The sequence below is a fragment of the Cryptotermes secundus genome, unplaced genomic scaffold (genome assembly GCF_002891405.2).
Source record: "Cryptotermes secundus unplaced genomic scaffold, Csec_1.0 scaffold262, whole genome shotgun sequence".
In the NCBI taxonomy this organism is placed as follows: Eukaryota; Metazoa; Arthropoda; class Insecta; order Blattodea; family Kalotermitidae; genus Cryptotermes; species Cryptotermes secundus.
Genome location: NW_019739214.1, coordinates 965034 through 972471, shown reverse-complemented (window position 1 = coordinate 972471; position 7438 = coordinate 965034). Strand labels below are relative to the sequence as shown.

The following is a 7438-nucleotide window of genomic DNA, read 5'->3' as shown; positions in this document are numbered from 1 at the left end:
AAAGCGGCCGGGGCGTGAACGCGATCACTCGCCTTCAACTAGTTCCGAGGTCAATAAAATGTGGATTTATACATTCACTTGCCCATACGGCTTCATGGCGCAGTGCTGAATTAATTAAGCACGGGGACAACTTTACCTTTTACCTTTTCACGCTTCATAATCATTGCTGAGGTAGCCTCAGATTGAACATACCATTCATTTCTGGATCAATAATAAACTCCCTGGTTAAGTGCCTCGCAATTCATATTACTGCATGAGAATACGAGGGAAGCGCGTACTGAAGTGCCACAGTAGGAGCGCGTAGGCATGCCTGAGTATTCCGGACGTCAACACCAAAATGTACTTTAACACCTTCTCCGCCCCTCCTCTCGACATACTTGTGAGTGCTCTCACTGGAACTTCAAGCGTCTTTCTGGGTAAGCGTTGGCGGTGAAAGGGGGAGAAAACTAAAGGAAGAAAAACCAAGGAACTGTTGAAACCAAACAGGAACCAGTAACGGCAGGTGACAGGACTACTTACAGGAAACTGTCACCTGGAAGGACGACTTATCAAAGTGGGATTAAACAACAATCCAATTTGTGAAAAGGTGCCAGAAAAAAGATGAATCAGCCACATACATCTCTTGTGGTTGTGAGGGTTACAGCTAGATTAATATTTCATTACCTGGGACACTACTTTATGGAGCCAGGTGACTACGGGGCCCCTTACGCCGTGCCACAGCTCAGGTGGTTAGTCGCCGGCTTCCCACCGCGGGGGCCCGCGGTTCGAGCCCACGTCAGCTAATGTGGGATTTGTAGTGGACATAGTAGCACTGTGGCAACTTTGTACCTCGGTTTCCCCTGGTAATTCTCATTCCACCAACTACTCCATATTCATTATTCATCATTCTGGGCTGGTACAATAGGCCGGAGAGTGGCCGACGTAGCAAATCTCAGTCAACACCAAGAAACTAGAAAAAAATGCTCCTTACGTAATATACTACACTTCTTTCAAATTGTAGCATTGTTGAAAGACTGAAATAGACCAATAGATCACTGAAGGTCGCGGTTCAAGGGCCGGTCAAGGCCTGCCCCTTTATTTATTCCTTCATTCAAGGGTAAAGATAAACAAGGTAATATCGTGAAGGAGTCACACATGGCATATTACAAAATGATTTGGGGGTAAGAACTGTACTGTATACGTGAACAATGGATAATGTGCGAATCCTGAACCTTATGATGCGAATGAGTGGGAGCAAGGCTAAATGCGTGACATGTATTTACGATGTTGTCCTGAATTCGTTCTATACGCCACACAGTAAATTACGATCAGAAGATAATTCAAAGTAACAAGACTGTTGAACTCCGGGTTACGAACCTACATACATAGCCACTGACCCCATGAAGCATCATTCTTTTTGAGAAAGTGACGGTGGCTCATCTGATTAAGAAAATTCCAACATTTTATGAAATCCGAAGGTCTATTATGGTGTTCATATCAGCCTGTCACCGGTTCTGAACCAAACCAATCCAGTTCACAATCGTACAATCAATTTCCTCATTAACCATCTGAATTTTATCCTCTTACCTATAGCGCAGTCGGTATGGTGATTAGCTACGAGCTGGACGACCGAGCGGTCGGAGTTCGAGTCCCGGTATGGTCAAGAATGTTCATTTCTCCATGTCGTCCAGACTGGCTCTGGGGTTCACTCAACCTCCTACACAATGGGTACCGGGGGGCTCTTTCCCGGATGTAAAGCGGCCCGGGCGTGAAGCTGACCACTCGCCTCCAACTAGTGCCGAGGTCAAGAAAATATCGATCTATACATCCACTCCCCCCATACTCCTTCACGGTGTAGTGCTTAATTAATTAAGCACAGGGACAACTTTATCTTTATGTATGTCGATTTATCCCAAGTTGTCCCTTTAGATCTTTCGACGGAAACTGTGTTTTCAGTCCGTGCTGCATGTCCCGACCATCACAATCGCCTCAACTTCATTACCCGAGTAGTATCTGGTATAAAATGTGAAAGTCGACATTATGAAACGGTCCTAATATTCAGCTCAACACCCTCTTCTTAAATCCAGTCAGTCTATTTACGAAAGGCAAAGTTTGGTACTCGTGTGAAGGAAACGTGTAAAATTTCAGTACTTTCACATAGGAAGCACAAATGCGAAAGATTCCGAATTGAACTTTAGCAATCATTTCCCATATTTCATCCTTAACGTACTCGTAAACGTATGCATTCATTCTGAGGTTAGATTAAATACGGGTGCCTCACAATTAACAGAGTGCATCCTTAAGACAGCCGGTCACGACAGTCAAGTGGTCTAAGGCATGTATTGTCTTCGCTCGCTCGGAAGCCGGGGTCCTCGGTTCGAATCCCACACAAGGCATGGGTGTTTGGTGTGTGTATGCGTTTATTCTGTGTCTGTGTTGTCCTGTGTTTAGGTAGAGGCCTTGCGACAAGCTGATCACCCGTCCAAGGAGTCGTACCATCTGTAAAATGATCATGAAACTGAGGAATCGGCCTTATGCTCCAAAGTGAAAGCAAGAGGAGAGAAAAAATCCTTAAGACAACAATGGATCCAGTACATAGCTCGATACTGTGTTCATATCAAATCTCTCCAGGGCAGCGGGTATTTTAAGTGACGGCATTCGTGGTCTTCCTGAGGCAAGGGACGGGGTAGTACCTCGATCAGGCCATGATCGCTTACTTCCAAACAGTTTACAGTTCATTATTCATCAATCATCCGACCACTGGACGTTCATGGCCTCAGATGCTGACAGCGTCGTAGCGTGCATCATAGACATGAGTATCGGTGTCTGGCGCCTTCACACATCGCTTTAGTACTGTGAGAACACAGTGATGAGAAGAATATTTGGATGAAACAACAGGAAGCTACAGAGAACTACACATGGAGGAACTTCATAGGTTGCACTATCAGATGAAGACAATGACTATTAGGGTGGCAGGGCATGTAGCACATATGGGAAAGAAAATTAAAAGCATACAGGGTTTTGTGAGAAAGAAAGAGACCACCGGAAAGACATGGACATAGAGCGGATATAATATTAAAATCTATCTTAGAGGAATAGGATGGCGGTATTGACTGGATTCGTCTGGCTCACGATAGAGACCCGTGGCGGGCTGTTGTGAACACGGTAATGAACTTTCGGGTCCCTTCAAATGTTGTGATTTTCTTGAGCGGCTGAGCGACTGTCGGGTTCTCAATAAGGACTCGACACCATGGAGTTAGTTAGTTAGTTAGTTAGTTAGTTAGTTAGTTAGTCGGTTAGTTTGCTGGTTAGCCAAATCAGTTAGTTATCCAGCCAGTTACTTTGTTGGTCAGTTGTTTGTTTGCTTGTTATGTCAGTTTGCTTGTTGGTCGGTCAATTTGTTTCTTGGTTGGCTGGTCATCTTGTTTGTTAGTTCTGCACGTGAGACCGGCTAGTCACGCGTGAATAAAACTGGGAAAAGAAGTAAATTTCATAACAGCTAATCTACAAAAAAAAAAGTGAAATAAGCCAGCCGTTGCTATGAAAAAGACGAATCAACAGGCGTCCACTGGTAGGCAACGGCTGGGCAAACAAGTTCCCGCGCCAACGAATATGCAAGCAAAAATTGAGGTATCGTTGTTCTATAACGACCGAAACGATGTTTTCTGTTGGATCCGCCTCGAGGCTGTATAACGAAGATCCAAGACCGGCTGAGATAGAATTGAGACAATCTCTTGAGATGGCAGTCGATGATGAGTGAGCAGAGACGGTAATGAGTCAATTGAGTGTTAGCTGAGGGCAAGAGTGCGGCAGAGAAAAAGCTTCCTGTGTTCTGCAGTTACAGTGAGACTTATGAGATCCGTTGCCAGGATACGACTAGTGAAGACTGAGACCCTTAGCGTGTGTAAAGGCGAACTGTAAAGTATGTAGATCAGCGACAGCGCTATATTACTTGCAGTTATGAGTGCTGTCAATAAATTCCATCATCCAATCCAAAAGTAAAGGTAAAGTTTCCCTTTGCTTAACTAATTAAGCACTACGCCATGAAGACGAATGGGGGAGTGGATGTATAGACCCACGTTTCCTTGACCTAGGCACTACATTGAGGTGAGTGATCAGCTTCACGGCCCGGCATCTTTACCCCCGGGGAAAGATCTCCCGGTGTCCACTGGATAGGCTGAGTGGGCATGAGAGGCGGTCTGGACGACATATAGAAATGAAAATGTTTGCCCCCAACGATACTCGAACTCCGACCCCTTGGTCCTCCCCACCGTAGCCAGTTGCTATACCGACTGCGCTACACCGGCTTCTCATCCAATCCAAACCCCGTCTAATAGTCACACACCCCACATACTACGTGACAGTATGTTGCTGCTGACACTATACTCGTGTGAACACGTTCAGGCAAAGCGGCGCGGACTACAGGAAACTTGTCATGGAATGAAACGCTGGGATTTAACAAAAGAGTTTCCTTCTGAGCTAATCAGTCGCCACCGGCGGCACGGTTCCATAACATGTTGTTCGCTTACCATGTGTCTTCGCTGCTTGATACCAACTGGCTGGGAGGCCCCCGTGGCTACTGACCACCTCTGCTTGTTGATTTTCACCGACAAGCCGCTGTGAGCGCCACGTGCCGTATCTCTGCGCCGTCGCGACGCTCGTATCGTCCTACTCACCCCCAAAACCGTCTCTACAGCAGACCCAAAGTAATAAAGAGCGGGCGTCAGGGAAGTAGAAGATCAGTACAGTGGTAGCTGTGGACAAGTCACATTGTGACCTCTGATCAGCGTTCTTACCAAGAGCGTCAACAAGCAAACGGCTGACAACTTAGCTGCGTCGGGTTACTCCCCCTGTGCCAACTTCTGACACTGTCAGACACAGGTGAGTACAAAGCTTCTTGCTACTGTCACACAGCACAGAAATTATTGTGCCTATCTCAAGTTGCAAGCTGAACGCGCACATTAATAAATCGTGTTTATAGAAGTCATAGTTAATTTATTCGCTCCGGTATTTTGAAACAGTGCATTATTAAAAACGTTTTCTTAACAAAAATTTATTTAATAATACCCTGAAAATTATTAATAATATTAAAATTATAAACACAAGTTCTTAAACATACTTCAATTTTCGGACGTCAAAAATATATACGTAAATATAAGAATACTCGTATAATATCATGTCCTTCATATACAAGATTTTTTAAAACTGTGATATTTTTATGTACGCTGAATTGTGGGGTATGTATCTGTAAAAGAATCACTCCTTTGTGGAAAAACGCTCTTTTAGAAATGGTAGAAGACCAGGTAACTAAATAAACTGTTACAGTTGTGGAAGCCATGAATCTAGTTGACTGAACATCATTCTATTCTCCACAGCTGTATCCTAAACACAAAATTTAAGTGTAATTTATTACTGGCGTCAACATGAATACGGGGTCACCTGTCATGCATTGAAAACTGTGTCTCTCAACTCATCCATGAAATATTACATACAAAACAAATATTCTAACATTTAAACTACTTTATGTGTCTCATGTTGGCTTTTGCTCTATAAATGATGTATGCTGTATCCACACCGGTTATCAGTAACGCAATTAGAAATTATTCCTTTCATAATAAACGGAGCACCACTAATTCGGGGATCAATATCTTATTTTACATGTGACATGTTTACTTGTGATATAAGTGCATGTTTTATCCTGCCTGACAACAGAGAAAGGAACTGACAAATCCAGACGCACTTCCGTGTGGTCCACATCAATGTTTATTGCAGTTTATTGGGAAAGATTTAAAATAATCGTCATATATAACCAGTTATGAAAAAAAGATAAAGAATATGCAGTAGATGCCGTTTTCATGAACATCAGATTTTGTTAAATTATGTTTAAACATTTATACGTATATTCTGCATAAAAAGAGATACAATATGCGGAGATGTATAGTTTGAACATTAGTTCACTACAGACAAGAATATAGCAAGAATTCAAATTTATCTTAATCCCTAAAATGTGACAGCTGAAATAAGTAATATTCCAATTTTACGCCCAAAACTACTTGTGGGTAAACGAAAAGTACCTTTATGACATAAGCCAATATGATTTACTTTAAGAGGGTTTATTATGTCAGAAATATTTTCCGGTGACCTCCATATTTACTGAATTATGCTTAAGAATGCAAGCGGATGTTAAAACCAAATGGTCCGCTTTAAGCCAAAATCAAATTCTGTGAATAATTTTATATGTCATCTTTTTTACAAAATTTCATCTGTATCAGAGAAAGAGTTCATTTATTAAAGACGGGACAGCGATAAACAGGTAGCATATAAGCTACTATGTAATTGCTTTGTGTACGTAATTCACAAATATCTTGGAACTGGACTCAGTAAATTTTATCTGGACAAGCCAGAACAGACGCATGATTCTTGGTATGTGAATGGTGTTCGATCGCGGTTTCTGTGATGTATTATATTAAACATAAAAAAACACGTATATATCTGTTTTGTTATATATTTGTGTGGCTCGGATAAAACTCCAGGGTCAAACTCCCAAATTAAACACATTTCAATAAAGTCAAAGATTGTAAGTTTTGAGGTTTTCACGGCGATGACTATGAAGAAAGTCAAAAGATTATTTCCCACTCATGTATTATACTCGTGCATAATCTACAGAATCTGCAATAAATGTATATGTTCATTAAGTACCGGCTCGCGAATGAGTTATGCCCAGTGGCGTAATTCATATGCACATTGGAGTCTATGCAGTCTGAATCTGGAAAGAATTGTTAACAAACTCCACTGTCTGTGTTCCACTTCTGGCATTTCCTTACTCCCTCTCTATGAGAATTTCTGCTAAAGTTTCTGTCGATTAATCGGGAATATCAGAGTACATATGGAAGGATGAAATGGATATAACATCCATTTGTCGGCTTTCAAGTTGACAAGCAAATAGCACAGAGAGCACTCAATCATTATCTGACAGTTCATCTTGACAGTATGACAGAATGTAACTACGACTTTCCTCACTTCAAGTTGCATTCTAAAATATACAGCTGAAACTTTAAAAGTCAACTTACAAGATGAAATCGAGTCTTAATCCATGCTTCTCCCATTCAGATGAAATATATCCTGTGTCCCAACAGACGAAGTAGCTGTTGGAATTGATATTAAGTAGCAAGTGCTTGCTATTTTCTTTTATGCCATTAAGAACCTTTGTTTTACATACGTATAAAGCAGTCTTTGTGGCTCCAGATTTCGAAAGTATTGCTAATAATATCTACAATTTATCCTTATTAATTTATTCCTTCTCCCCCTCCCTATGCACACAGAAGCGTCTAGCGGGCGACACCGCCTCCTTGGCAAAAGTGCTACAATGCAAGCGAAGGAGCCAAGACGCAAGTTTATGTTAATATCTACGACTGTTTTCGCCAAAAATGCCAGTTGGAGGGCCAAATAATTTGTTTCG

General features: G+C 42.0%; 1 protein-coding gene across 1 annotated transcript in view; it reads left to right on the top strand.

The window, feature by feature from the left end:
• Nucleotides 1-4706: 4706 nt before the first annotated feature.
• The window catches only part of LOC111871692 (ras-like protein family member 11B), a 35671-nt gene continuing 32939 nt past the window's right edge, over nucleotides 4707-7438 (top strand). The window contains exon 1 of the mRNA XM_023864955.2: nucleotides 4707-4860. The gene's annotated coding sequence lies outside the window, so the exon portion shown is untranslated. The remainder of the gene's footprint in view (nucleotides 4861-7438) is intronic.